Source organism: Rhinoderma darwinii, chromosome 5, assembly GCF_050947455.1.
Source record: "Rhinoderma darwinii isolate aRhiDar2 chromosome 5, aRhiDar2.hap1, whole genome shotgun sequence".
NCBI classification, from domain to species: Eukaryota; Metazoa; Chordata; class Amphibia; order Anura; family Rhinodermatidae; genus Rhinoderma; species Rhinoderma darwinii.
In genome coordinates, this window is record NC_134691.1 from 311,626,650 (window position 1) to 311,642,744 (window position 16,095).

Consider the following 16,095-nt stretch of genomic DNA (forward strand, 5'->3'; position numbering starts at 1 on the left):
TCTTAGGCCCTAATCACATCACGTTAGCAATGTACGCTGGGCTCACTATACAGGCTACATGAATTCTATGTCGGGCCAGTATTCCCTCAAAAAGAAGATATGGAGTAGCGTAGTGGACTACGCTATTCCATATGTATACAGTAAAAAAAACGTATACCAAGCAGTGTACATTTTTTTACAATGGGGCTAAACAGTAGGACTTATCGCAGCCTTTTATACTAATGAAGGCCCCCAGGTCTGTCAGCTTTGTGCTTCTATTAAAGAGGCTCTGTCACCAGATTCTCAAATCCCTATCTCCTATTGCATGTGATCGGCGCTGCAATGTAGATAACAGTAACGTTTTGTTTTTTTTAAAACGTTAATTTTTGGCTAAGTTATGAGCTATTTTATATATATGCAAATGAGCTTTGAAATGGACAACTGGGCGTTTTTTTTTTTCGTTATGTCCAACTGGTCGTGTATTGTGTTTTTAACTGGGCGTGTTTATGTGTATGACGCTGACCAATCAGTGACCAGTCAGCGTCATACACTTCTCTCCATTCATTTACACAGCTGCACAGCGTTCTTACTAGAACTATATGCAGCCACATACACAAGTGTCCTGATAATGAATACACATGAAATCCAGCCTGGACGTCATGTGTACTCAGAATCCTGACACTTCTGACTCTTTTCTTTGAGATTTCGGCAAGCCACTCGTAATCTCGCGAGATTACGAGGTAAACGAGATTTCGTTTCTATTGCGAGTCAGAAGTGTCAGGATTCTCAATACACATGACGTCCAGGCTGGATGGTCATGTGTATTCATTATCAGGACACTAGATTAACGTTAATCAAGTGTCCTGATAATGAATACAGATGACCATCCAGCCTGGACGTCATGTGTATTGAGAATCCTGACACTTCTGACTCTTTTCTCTGAGATTTCCAGCAAGAGAAACGAAATCTCGTTTACCTCCGTAATCTCGCGAGATTAAGAGTGGCTTGCTGCAATCTCACAGAAAAGATTCAGAAGTGTCAGGATTCTGAGTACACATGACGTCCAGGCTGGATTTCATGTGTATTCATTATCAGGACACTTGTGTATGTGGCTGCACATCGTTCTAGTAAGAACGCTGTGCTGCTTGTAAATGAATGTAGAGGAGTGTATGACGCTGACTGGTCACGGATTAGTCAGCGTCATACATGTAAACACGCCCAGTTAAAAACACAATACACGCCCAGTTGGACATAACGGAAAAAAAACGCCCAGTTGTTAATTTCAAAGCTCATTTGCATATATATAAAATAGCTTATAACTTGGCCAAAAATTAACGTTTTTTTAAAAAAAAAAACGTTACTGTTATCTACATTGCAGCGCCGATCACATGCAATAGGAGATAGGGATTTGAGAATCTGGTGACAGAGCCTCTTTAAGCCCTGCCATAGACAGGGCCTCATATTGCAGAATACTGTGCTAGCCATTCAATGATTAGTAGTAGTCTAATAAAAAAAAAACTGTTAAAGTATTTTTTTATATACAAAAAAATATTACAAGTTAAAAAAAACTCCTTTTCCCATTTTTCCCCACAAGTAATGTAAAAAACATAATTGGTATTGTCACGCCCATAATAGTACAATCTATTACAATATAACATTATTTAACTTGCACAGGGAACGTTGTAAAAATAAAATAAAAATGCCAGAATTGCTGTTTTGGTCACCACGTCAAAACTCGTATGTTCACCAAAATGGTACCATTAAAACTAACGCTTACTCCGCAAAAAACAAGCCCTCACTCATCGACGAAAAAATAAAAAAGTTCTGAGAATATGATGACACAAAACAAATTTTTCTTTTAGCAATTTTTTTTGGGTAAAAGCATAAAAATAACAATAGACATTTGCCATCACCATAATCGTATTGACCCGCAGAATAAAGTTAACATGTAATTTTTACCACAGGCTGAACGCCGTAAAAATTAAACCCAAAAAGCAATGGGGAAAGTGCTGGGTTTTTTTTTTTATTCAACCCCACAAAATAATTTTTCAACAGTTTTCCAGTACATTATATGGTACATTAAATGGTACCAATAAAAAAAATACAACTTGTACCGCAAATTAAAAAAAGGCCTTCATACATCTACGTCAATGGAAAAATAAAAACGTTTTAGCTCTTCGTAGGCGAAAAGGGAAAAACTAAAATGAAAAATGGCCTGGTCATTAAAAGGTTAAGCTTCAAATAGATAAAATTCAGAGGATTCAAAAACTTGATGTGTCATTTTTTCCATCTATAGTCATACGTGCTGCTGATCTTTCGGCTTTGGATGCCAAGCAAATCGGCCACAATACATGGCGCAGAGCAACCTGGCAGAGCTGCAGTACCCCAAGATATAACAGCGATGATATCATAAAGCCATGGGCAGGTCACCCAATTATAAACAGTTGATGCAAGGCAACAGTAGCCATATAGGTAAAACCTAAAAGTGAACTTCTATTCCATCAAGCGGCTTAATCACACTGTTATCTGCACTGTCACGCCATTATCTGTTCACCTCTCCACCTTTAAGAAGCTGGTTAATCAGGTGGAGTTTGACTAGAACTGAGGGCTAATGATTTTACCTGACAATATACAATGTGTATAGGTTATCCAATCCTAATTACTCATCTTTCAGAAAAGATTAGGTTCCTTGCAAATGATTTATTAGCACGAACCAAATAGTTTCTAGTTTCCCTGAACTGCTGAAAAGGGTCTGGGTCCTGGGATGGGAGATTGGGCCCTAAGGGGCTTCAGGATGGGATGGGCTGCAGCCCACTAAGCCTGACACCTGGTAGACAGGGTGTGTACTTACTGTGAATATCTTAAGCTGTAAATCACTGTGAGAATGGACAAGGCCCAGAGGCTTTTTTTTTTTTTGTTACATGAAAAAAGAGGCATTATCCGCAGGAAAGTTACTAATTTGTAGTTTCGACTAATTGAAAAAGTATTTTATGAAAGAAAAAAGAAATGAAACCTTTGTCCCATTTAGTGACAAATATCAAAAATAAAAATTAGGGGGAGATGACACCTAATGCCTCATGCACACGACCGCGTGTGCCGCTTCCGAGTCGCGTTAGTGATCCGAGGAAAGAAAGGACATGTTCTATCTTTCCTCGGATCAGAGACTCTTAATATTTTTCACGGACCCGGTTCATCCGCTAAAGTGAATGGGTTCATGAAGGCTATCGGGTGCCACTCGGATGCCGTCAAAAACGGCCCGAGTGGCACAACGGTCGTGTGCATGAGGCATCAGAATTTCAAAGCAACACTCCAGGAACACTATGACGTATCCTTACATTTAGTTCATCAAGTATTCCTGTAACCCGACTGGCCATTCATTGAGGATGATAATATACTGGTATAAATAACTGGCACGGGAAATGTAGCCCAAATTGCAAAGAAAGTTCATTCTGGCTTTGATAGAAAGGTGTCAGTACACGCAGAGCATAGCAGCTTGCTGAGTTTGACAGGGGCCCCTTGGAGCAGTATTACTTGGGGGACACATGATTGTACAGGCATATTTAATTATATTCTCTATGTGGTTTTAATTAATTCAATTCTGTTTTAGGTGGTTTGTTCTGGTCCCACCCCACTTTTTTCCCCTTTTTATTTCAGTTGGTACTTACCTGTCGGCTTCTGGAAGTTTCTGATAATCTGCCCATCACCAGGAGTCGGCACCTGTTTGGTAGCTGGAAAACGGCGGGAAGATGATGAAGTTTGATAATCTGCCCGGCATCGGGAATATTCTCTTTTATAAATCCATGGTTCTGGAGGTCCTGTGCCAGTTCCAGTGACCAGCGCCCACCCGTCCTCCCCAAGAATTTTATTTCTTCCTTATTGTCGCAATTTTTTATTAGAGGGGTTTCTGTCTCCCAGCTATTGCTGGGGGAACTGATTTATTAAAATGGTTTATCTGTTATATGTGGTTTTTATTATAATGGTTTGAAGTATTTTGTTTTTTAAAGTATTTATTATTATTGATTATCTTTGGTAACCCTTAATAAAAACATTGCAGCCTTTTTTTATCCACATATCTGTTTTTCCGTGTCTTATTTTTTTGGTTAATTTTAGTCTATTGAATTGTGCCTTGCACCTCCATGGGGCTGTCTAGCCTGTCCACTGCGAAATAGCCTACAATGAGCATTTGAGCATCAGAAATGGACCATGGAGCAATGAAAGAAGTTGGTGTGGTCTCATGAATCACGTTTTTTTTACATCATGTGGATGGCCGGGTCCTTAGGATGCAGATACAATTGAATACTATGGTGGAGCAGGAAGCTATTAGCTATTACCTCCCTGCTCCACCTTTCACTATGCTACAGGCCACATTTGGCCTGCAGCCTATTGGATGCTGGGAGAGATTCCCTGTGCAGGCCGGCGCAGTGACATCACTGTATCGCGCCGGCCTACGCAATGGTCCCATCTCGGCGTCTGCAGGTCTGAGGAGGCTGTAAGATTGTGCTGCCCTGTTCGTTGTAGGAAAAGGTGAGTATCATTTTTTAAAATCTTTTTGGGAGGCACTATTTCTTAACTGGGGCAGTGTGTGGCACTATATACAGAAAGGGTGTGGCACTATCTACAGGGGGTGTGGCACTATCTACAGGGGGTGTGGCACTATCTACAGGGGTTGTGACACTATCTACAGGGGGCAGTGTGGCACTATCTACAGGGTATGGTGTGGTACTATCTACAGGGGGGCACTATTTACATGGGGCTATTGGCACTATTTTCAGGGGACTGTGCGACACTGTTTACAGGGGGAGTGTGGCACTATATACAGGGGGCACTGTGTAGGGCACACTCTAAAGGTGTCCCTGATTAGAAGTAACTTTGCTTGCTGCCCCAGAAATTCCAAATTAGACCCTGAGGGTAAGTACAATGATGCTTACTGCTGGGACCTTGTATCTAAGCCTATCATGTGTAATGCTGTCTGCTGGGGCTATGTATCTAAGCGTATCATGTGTGATACTGACTGCTGGGACCCTGTATCAAAGACTATCATGTGTGATACTGACTGCTGGGACACTATATCTAAGCCTAACATGTGTCATACTGTCTGCTGGGGCCCTGTATCTAACCTGTCATGTGTGAAACGGTCTGCTGCGCTGATGTATCTAAGCCTATTATGTGTGATACTGTCTGCTGAGCGGATGTAACTAATTCTATCATGTATAATGTACTAATACATTTATAAGCAGGGTGCTTCAAATAGGATGGTGCAAAAGTGAATACCTGTAGTTAAAATAACATCAGTGGCAAATGGCTAATGACTGAAAATGAACGCAAAGCTTGCTTAGTTGCCCATAGTAACCACCACAGCACAGCTTTCATTTTCAAGAGCCCATTGGCCACTCCTAACTGGACATGTTAAAGAAATGGCTTATGCCACAGATAGAGGAAGATTTGCCAAACGTAGCCTATCAGCAGGATGGTGCACCTCCACATTTCCAATAGATACCTGAATAAAACTCTACCGGAACGTTGGATCGGCCTTGCCGGAAACAATGATTCACCAATGTTTTGCTGGCCATCCCCAGATCTAACACTCTGCGACTTCTTTCTGTTGGGCTACATCAAGAACTCTGTGTATCTGCCACCCCCCAGCCACAGGATCTGAATGACCTGAGACAACTCATCACTGAAACAGTGGATATCCGAGGATATGCTGGCGCACGTCTGGACAGAACTGGACTACCGCCCAGACAACTGATGTGTCACCAACGGAAATCACTTTGAATATTTGTAGTGTATAGATACAATTTGGATAGATAGTGTGACTTTTCATGTTAATACATTTGTGTTATGTTCTCTCGATTATGAATACTGAGGCTATAATTTTGCACCATCCTTTTTGAATCACCTTGTATTTATTTTTATTTTTTTGGGGGGGTATGGATAAACATGTGTCTTGGGGCTTGTACCCATGATCTTCTAAGACCCTAGCAATGCCCCTGGGAAGAAGGCAAGCCGGCAAAGCCAGTTTGATGCTCTGGGCAATGTTCTGCTGGGAAAACTTTGGTCCTGGCATTCATGTGGATGTTACTTTGACACGTACCACCTATCTAACAATTGTTGAAGACCAAGTACACCCTTTTATGGCAATGGTATTCCCTAATAGCAGTGGCTTTTTTCAGCAGAATAATGCGCACTGCCAATTCCCTAGATCTCAATTCGATCGAGCATCTGTAGGATGTGCTGTAAAAAACAAGTCCGACCTATGGAGGACCCACCTCACTACTTAAAGAACTTAAAGTATCTGCTGTTAACATCTTGGTGCCAGATACCACAGGACACGTTCAGAGATCTTGTGGAGTCCATGCCTCGACGGTCAGATCTGTTTTGGTGGCATAAGTGGGACCTACACAATATTAGGCAGGTGGTCTTAATATTATGGCTGATCAGTGTATAATAATATTTTTTATTTATCTAGCGCCAACACATTCCGCAGCACTTCAGAGGGAACATGTACAGACAATATCAGACATTACATAGTGACAAAGTGATTACCAATTCAAACAGTGAGGACCCTGCTCGCAAGAGCTTACAATCTATGAGGAAATAAGGGAGACACAAAATGTAAAAAGTGCTTGTTATGTACAATGGTCCAGACATCTTTTATACATATGGGGTAGTGCATACAAAGCTGCATGAGCCGTTCACGAGCCAGTATCTGTGTATGATAGATATAAAGTGCATTAGGGTGCAAGGAGTGTGGGGGAAGCTGCTGAATGAGGGCATCGGGTTTTGAGGAATAATGTAGTAGGGGGGATAAAGGAAAGGAATCAGATTAGGAAGTATGATAGTCCTGCCTAAAAATATGTGTTTCCAGGGCATGCTTAAAACTGTGGCTGTTAGGAATTTACCTGAATGTCTGGGGTAGCACGTTCTAGATAACTGGTGCAGCATGAGAGAGAGAAGTCTTGAAGACGGGAGTGGGAGATGTGGTTTATGGAGGATGTATATATATATATATATATATATATATATATATATATATATATATATAAAGTAATCTCAACTGGCTAACAACTCTCCATATAACCTACTGGGGCACGGGGATGCCGTAGATGAAGTATTAATTCCCCCCTTTATAAGATGGAGCAGTGACTCTAAAAAAGAGTGGCTTGTGCCCTTGTAGAATTGGTGTGAAGAAATATGACATAGTTAACCATTCATTTAAGCCCTAGGCACTACAGGGGAAATCCACAGCTTCCCCCAACTACTGTATATGACATTATCAGCGAGGTCAGATCGTTTTTTAGACAGAATTGTCCAGCTTGTTAAAATTTCTTGTTAAAAAAACCCAAGACTGAATTTCCTATTGTAGTGCTCATAGGGGCTGACATTTTTTTGTTATAAGATATTATCTAAACCTTTTTTAAAGCCATCTACTGTCCCTGCTGTGACGGCTCCTGCGGTCGGCTATTCCATAGATTCACAGTTCTTACAGTAAAGAAGGCTTGTCACCTCTGGAGATTGAACCTTTTTTCTCCAGATGGAGGGAGTGCCCCGTTTGTTTGAGGGGGTTTTACATAGAACAAGATTTCACCAAATTTTTTGTACAGGTCATTTATATATTTTTTCAAGTTAATCGTGTCCCCGCGTAGTCGTCTCTTTTCAAGGCTAAATAAATGTAATTCTTTAAATCTTTCCTCACAACTAAGCTTCTCCATCCCCTTATTAGTTTAGTTGTTCTTCTTTGTATTTGTTCCAACTCCAGGGCATTCTTTATATGATCCGGAGCCCAGAACTGAATTGAATATTCTAGATGAGGCCGCACTAATGCTTTATAAAGTGGTAATATTATATCCCTGTCCCGCGAGTCCATGCCTCTAGTAATTCACGACAATATCCTGCTGGCCTTTGAAGCAGCTGATTGACATTGCATGCTGTTATTTAGTTTATGATTTACAAGTACATCCAGATCCTTCTCAACAAGTGACTCTCCCAGTGTAGCTCCCCCTAGGACATATGATGCATGCAGATTGTTGGTACCCAGATGCATAACTTTACATTTATCTACATTATATCTAATTTGCCAAGTGGATGCCAAAACAGTATATCCAAGTCGGCTTGTAATTTATGAATATCTTCCATAGAATGAACAATACTACATAGCATTTTGTCATTTGCAAAAATAGAAATAGTGCTATTAATCCCATCCTCTATATGATTAATAAATAAGTTGAATAATAGTGGTCCCACCACTGAACCCTGGGGTACACCACTTATAACCGGGGACCATTCAAAGTAGGAATCATTGACCACAGCTCCCTGGATACGGTCGTTGAGCCAATTTTCAAGCCCATTGCAAACTATACTTTCTAAACCTATAGTCCTTAATTTACGCATTAGGCGTCTGTGAGTGACACTGTCAAAGACCTTTGCAAAGTCTAAAAACACTATATCCACAGCGGCCCCTGTCTATGCTTCTACTCACCTCTTCATAAAAACATTAGGTAGGTTTGACAACTTCTGTCCTTAGTAAATCCATGCTGAGTGTCCCCTATAATACCATTTTCTGTCACATACCCCTGTACATAGTCCCTCAAGAGCCCCTTAAACATTTTTCCCACAATGTGTGTTAAAGGGGTTTTCTGGTCATGGGGTGGTTTTTCATACTAATGATCTATCCACAGGATAAGTAATCAGTATATGATAGTGGTGGTCCGACACCCGAACCCCACACCAATGAACTGTTCCGGCTGCCTCATGCATCGGGAGTTATACAGTGTTCAGAGACAGAAGCAGAAGGCTCTGTACACTGTATAATGAGCGTGCTGGGGTACTGCAGCTCTGCTCCTATTCACTTGAATAGGAGCAGCACGGCCGCTATACAGTCGGAGCCTTCTGCTGCTGCCGGCTCTGAACACTGTATAACTCCCGGTGACTGGATGACCTGTGGATAGGTCACCAGTATGAAAAACCACCCCATGAGTAAAAAGCCCTTTTAAGCGTACTGCTCTGTAATTATCCGGAGAAACCCTAGAGTTCTTTTCGAAAATGAGCACCACATTTACCCAGTGCTAGTCCCTTGGCACTATACCAATCACTAGAGAATCTCTAAATATTATAAACATGGTGACAGAAATAACTGAACTAAGTTCTTTGAGAACTCTTGGGTGTAACCATCCAGTCCCGGAGCCTTGTTCACATTAACTTCATTTAACTAAGATTAGACTATATTAATATTCAGTCAACAGTTTAGTAATTCAGTGTATTCACTTATGTATTAACAGCACTGGCACCAACTACATCAGCTACTTTTATCTTCTGTTGTATATACAGAGCTAAAAAAAACAACTTTTAGTAGCTGTGTCTTTTATAACTTTAAGGCAGGTGTTTTGGCTTGTTTTATTCAATTGTTATTTAAAGTTAAGAACATATAAAGATTGGGGACAACAAATGAAGTGGGCAACTTTAGGTGCAGGATATGTAGCATATTCTTAACAAGCCATCTTCCGGGCATGTAATGTACAATAGCTGTAAGAGTATGTTAAAAATTGTAAGGGAAACAAAATCATCTAGTGAGCAAGACGATAGCCATGGGAGAATATAAAAAAGTTGTGTAGACAAACCAAACAGGGCATATGCCAACTTAGATGACCATATATTGCCCTGTTGCTGTACAAGAAAAAGAAGATAGCACAATTCTAGCTATCTTTGGGCTAGATCCAAGCAATGGGGAACAGAAGAGAATTTAGACAGTAAGTACAGGGTCGGACTGGTACACCAGAGTATCAGAGGATCCCCCGATGGGCCAAGGTTCTGACACAATAAAGGGTGTATAATACATAATGGCCCCAAGAGTTAAGCAGAACACAACCCACTTGGAGCTGCATTTGGAGCCAGTTATTTGCCAGTAGGGTCTGTCTTGTGGGTTGATTGAAATATAACATATTAGACCTTTTCGACGCTATTCGTGCAATAATAACAATTATTACGATGAAATTAAAAGGGGACATTCAAATGTTCTGTACAACTGGAAGGTGGGTCCTCAGAATCATTTCCTAGTATAACACTGGGTAAATATATTAAATTAGCTTTTTATCTATTTAAAAACACTTTAATGTTTTTTTGAACTGCAAAATATACCCCAGTGACATCGAGAATGGTAACAGACACTTGTCAATGTATTGATACATTTTAAGGAGGACTAACAGAGGAACAGCACAATCCAGAGTTCTAAGAGAAGATGCTCCAGAATTGTTATTTTAAGGGGTTATGCAATTATTTACTAAAACCAACATGTCAGGAGAGCCAGCAGGTCCTCTTTAAAACTAAAAGAGTTGCCTTCACATCACCCCTTCATTTTCTAACACGCACTGAAAAAATGAAAACTTGATCCTAATTAGTTACTATGGGCAACTGTTCCAACCTTTGACAGTTTCTATATATATTAGGGGGGATTCACACGAGCGTGTATTCGGTCCGTGCGGGCCGCGTGGTTTTCACGCGGCACGCATGGACCAATACAAGTCTATGGGGCAGTACAGACAGTCCGTGCTTTTTGCGCAGCGTTTGTCTGCTGCGCAAAAAGCGCGACAGGTTCAATAACTCTGCGTATTTCGCGCATCACGCACCCATTGGGGTATGTTCACACGGCGGGGGTCCGTAACGGCTGAAATTACGGGGATGTTTCAGCCTGAAAACATCCCCGTAATTTCAGCCGTACCGGCATGTGCAGGCGCTTGAACGCCGCGTCAATTACGGCCGTAATTAGCGCTGCTATTCATTGGAGTCAATGAATAGCGGCTCCAATTACGGCCAAAGAAGTGACAGGTCACTTCTTCTACGCGGGCGTCTATTTACGCGCCGTCATTTGACAGCGGCGCGTAAATATACGCCTCGTGTGAACAGACAAACGTCTGCCCATTGCTTTCAATGGGCAGATGTTTGTCAGCGCTATTGAGGCGCTATTTTCGGGCGTAATTCGGGGCAAAAACGCCCGATTTACGTCCGTAAATAGGCCGTGTGAACATACCCTTGAAGTCAATGGGTGCGTGAAAATCACGCGCACCACACGGAAGCACTTCCGTGGGACGAGCGTGATTCGCGCAACAGCAGTGAAAAGGATGAATGAAAACCGAAAAGCACCACGTGCTTTTCTGTTTCCGAACATCCAAACGGAGTGTCTTGGCGATGAGCGAAGCCGGACAAGCGTACCGAACTTCACCGGGTTCGGCCAAACTCGTTTTGGCCGATCCCGGCAAAAAAATTATCGGTACGCGACGTCAGGAGATAGTCACTGTCCATGGTGCTGAAAGAGTTAAACTGTTTCAGCACCATGGGCAGTGACTTGCGATCCCAAAATACATTAACCTGTAAAAAAAAACGAAGTTCTAACTTACCGATTACTCCTGTCTCCTTCCTGCAGTCCGACCTCCCGGGATGACACTTCAGTTCAAGTGACAGCTCCAGCCAATCACAGGCCAAGCACAGGCTGCAGCCAATCACAGGCTGCAGCGGTCACTTGGACTGCTGCGTCATCCAGGGAGGTGGGGCCCGATGTCAAGAGAGGCGCGTCACCAAGGACGCGTCACCAAGGACGCGTCACCAAGGCAACGGCCGGGAAGTTCTCGGTAAGTAGGAACTTTATCTTTTTTTTTTACAGGTTTTTCGCTGTTGTGTTCGGCATTCACTGTCGAGGGTGCTGAAAGATTTAGCTCTTTCAGCACCTTGGACAGTGACGGGCGTTGACAAGCCTCATCTCTATGATGCCGGCTGCGCGAAAATCACGCAGCCGCGCATCAGACACGCATGACACACGCAGCTGTCAAATGGTTTTTGCGCTCGCAAAACGCTGCGTTGTTTGCGCGCGCAAAAACGCAACGTTCGTGTGAATCTGCCCTTAGGCTAAGTTTTAATTGCCCTCTGAAATTCTATTGAAGCACTTTTTATTTATGATGTTTACATAACCCACAAAACAAATATTCACATAAAATTAACTTTTACCTGCTTTAGAACATGCAAAAAAGCTAAAGAACTCTATCCAGCACACTGGAAATATACTAAATATGTCCATTTAACAGGCCCCAGACATTAGGGGGTTAAGATGATAAATAACTTGATCATTGTAATTGTGCACATTGCAGGGAATGAATCTCAGATGAACAAATGGGGAGAACTTTTCTTAGATCCATAATTGGCCACAATGTACAATCCGAAAGGCCCTTTTTGTAATTAGGAGAGTGTCAATCAACCCCTCGGCCTTTTATCCCGCAGCACATGTATATTTAGCAGTTTTCTGTTTTGCAGCCTTTATGATGTGAATTCCTAATTTATCAGCGGCAGAGATACACACAAGACACACACGTGAACGGGGTGTAAATCAGCACTTCAAACAAATTCTCTGCCATAGCACAGAGGGAAAGACACTTCTCAATAATGGAATTAGCTGAATGGAAGTTGGAAGAACATAGAATCTGAATCACATCGCACAATGAGGCGAATCTGAATCACACCGCACAATGAGGCGATTATGAATCACAACGCACAATGAGGTGAATATATGAAAACTTGTGCAAATACATCTATATTTAAATTACTTGCATTAGAAAAATCACAATTAGACTAATTGGTTGCTATGGCCAACCTCTGCACTTTCCCCAATGTTCATTACATTGAGATCCTGACACACATATGACAGCTATTGGTTATAAGACCAGTGGTGATGCTTTTGGCAACCAATCAGAATATAGTTGACATCTTTAAAAGCAAGTGTCTTGCTGATTGCGATGTGAAACATGACTGTATAGGACTCGCTATATGTTCAATATGGGCTAGCAGCACCCAGCATGCACTGAGGTACAAGTTATTGGTGGGTGAAGAGGGTAGTCGGAAAGAATTAGAATAAGCAAGTGATAATAATGGTTGTATTCATGCAAGAGGCTCTAATTGATCCCCCTCTACTGTTCCACGGTTGACACGGTTCTTGGCAGACATTTTCCTTGTGTCCTGTCGTGATTTGATAAGAAGCACAAACATTATTGGCAGTTGTCCTGTAGTAAAACAAACGCAGGCAAAAAGTTGAGTACAGTGAAGTACAGCAAACCCTGTTTATGGAGCACTCTCTGGCACTGTTTATGGGGAAACTCTCTGGTAGCACTTTTTATGGGGGAACTTTCTTTCTGGCACTTTTTATTGGGACACTCTGTCTGACACTGTTTATGGGGACACTCTCTGACTGGCACTTTTTATGGGGACATTCTCTGGCACTTTTTATGGGGGCACTTTCTTACTGGTACTGTTTATTGGGGCACTCTCTTCCAGACATTGTTTATGGGGGCACTCTCTGGCTATCAGTGTTTATGGGGGATTCTCTGTCTGGCTCTATTCTTTATGGGGGTACTCTCGGTCTAGCAGTGTTTATGGGGGCACTCTACCTGACACTGTTTATAGGGGCCCTCTCTGGCTGGCACTGTTTATGGGGCACTCTCTGACTGACTATTTATATGGACACTTTCTTTTCTGACACTGTTTATGGGGGAACTCTAGCTATCTTAATTGGGGAGAGCTCTGGCTGTTGTTATTTGGCTGTGGTCAGTATGACTTTTGTGCCGGCCTTCACTGCCTTCTCATTGGGGAACCTTCCCACCAACAGCTTATCTCCCTCTCACTTTTGAAATAAACGTGAATTCAGCCGATCCGTGCATGCATGTTCATAGTGGAGTCATGGAGTCGGGGAGATAACTATATTGGCCGACAACTATCCTGTGTGTAAGCAGCATCAGACATCATGCTGTAAGGAGGCACACGGAGTCCCTGCGGCTCCGTTCCATGGAATCCAACAGAAAAAAAACCCTTTGTATGCCTTCATAAGAAATCAGGGACACACAGAGGTACAGTAGGGCCAGATAGTCTGTCTATGGGTGCCGTAATATGGTACAGCCCCGAGGTTGTCCAGAACCATTCTACCACTATATGAAGGAGGCCTTACTCAGCTTTTAACAATACTTTTAAGTACACCAATAATATTGCTGCTTTACTCCTGCCTGCTGTTAACCAAGCCTATTAAAGATGCCTTGTCATCTCTCCTGACATGTCTATTTTTGTAACTAATGGTAATCCACATTAAATAACAGTTCTGGAACATCTTTTCTTAGAACTCTGCGATGTACCGTTCCTCCGTTATGCCTTCGAGAAATTGATTTTAAAAAATTTACAACTGGGTGCTACCATTCCGCTTGTCAAAGGGCCGTGCCCCTACACAGTCTCACTCTGTCAGCGCTGATTGGACATTGCCATTCTGTGTAGGGACACCCCCCCCCCCCCCCAAACTGGTAACACCCAGTTGTCAATTTCTTCATAACATTTTTGGAGAAATAACAGGGGTTGTTATTTCAGACCTAACTGAATTGACTTTACAGCAGCCTCTGGTGAACCACTTGTTGGAATTCCCTATAATTACCTTTTTTCTGTGGATGAACCGCCAAATAATGTCTCCTCAATCAATAGATAATCTCCAGGACTTTTTGCAAAAACTTGGTCTGGTAGACCTTTCGGTGACAATTTGGACAGTGTCCGTGGTAGAGAACAGTAATGAGACCTGCCTTCCCCATTAACTCTTCCAAGCATCATAGTCACAGGGATGGCAGGAAACACTTGATGGACCCAACATCATGGAATCGTCCATATCAGCCATTTTGACTGCTTGTTGCCTCTCTTCTTCCTTTACTGCATAATATTGTCTACACTTACCCTATATTCTGTAACTTGTGCTTCAGTTGAATGCTAACTTAGTGTTTATGTTATTTTTGGCAAAAGTTACTTGCCATACTTCAACATCTCTCCACGCTAGGATTTAAAAGAGGTCACTGAACCTCTCATTTTGCAAACTTCCCTCTGTTAGTCAGGGTTTTCTGCACGGAGGCCGAATGGCTCTACAGTACGGAGCCATGCAGCCTCGGTGTGCTGCCGTACAAGCCCTGTTAGATTCTGTATATACTGAGATATTCTCCCCTAGAAGGAATTATTCTAGAGGAGAAAACCAATATAAGTATGACATCTGATGGAACGTCTCAAATCCGACGGAAAGAAAATCTCTGTATGAAATCAGAGGCATACAGAAATATAGTAGAAGCCCCATGCACATCTGTGGTAGCCCTTTTACGGCTCCATAATATGGACTGGTGCATGTGCCATTACTCAAATGACAGAGCCACCTTCATTCCTTACATTTTCTATGTCCCTGCTTTTATTTGGACCTTATATTCCCAACCTATCCCATTTCCTACCCTTTCCCCATATTTAGTTCAAATCGTAGCCTCTCATGGGGTTCGCATCTTGTTTTAGAGAATTCCCATTATACCACTTGCCCAGTATTGTTCTAGGCTCACTACTCTTGAGGATTTCTATTCTGTAAGGCGGTTATTTGTGGGTATTTCTCCTTCCTATCTCTGTAAAATGCAAATAACAACTTTCCCCACTCTTTAACTTTGCTATCTTTAAATAAAAAGTTGAAAAATCCATAAAAGAGACTTTATTATATAGTTTATATTGCTACTAATTTAAAACTAAGCTCCTAAATTGGAAGATCTATAAAATCCTTATTCAAATTTTAAAGAATTTTCTTAATTAGAAAGGGACATGTTCAAGTTGAGGAAAAATACTACTTACGTGTCTAGTGTTAATGTAGAGAATCTTAATATATTATATTTTGTTATTCCCAAAGGTAAATCCTGTATCTATTTTGTAGCCCTTCCTATCACAAGAAAAATTTTTAGAATAATTTTTTTTAGTATAATTATAACATATGATTATTGTCTCCGACCTAATATGGTATACTAATTGACACATTAAAAAAGGAGTACAAATGTATTAGTGTGTGTACATGGTTGTTACTAGATTTTCGGTATTTATATTTTACTAATTCGCATTGTGTATTATTTCATCCTACCAGTAGGCGGCAGCACATATTAGTAAAACAACTTTCTAGTAAACTTTTTTTTTTGTAACAGATCTACTCTGACCATACTTAGGCCATGTTCAGGAGTGGCAGAATTGCTGTTGAATTCCGCTGCAGACAGTTCGCAGTGGAATTCTGCAGCAGCCAATTTTTACATTTGTTTCTATACA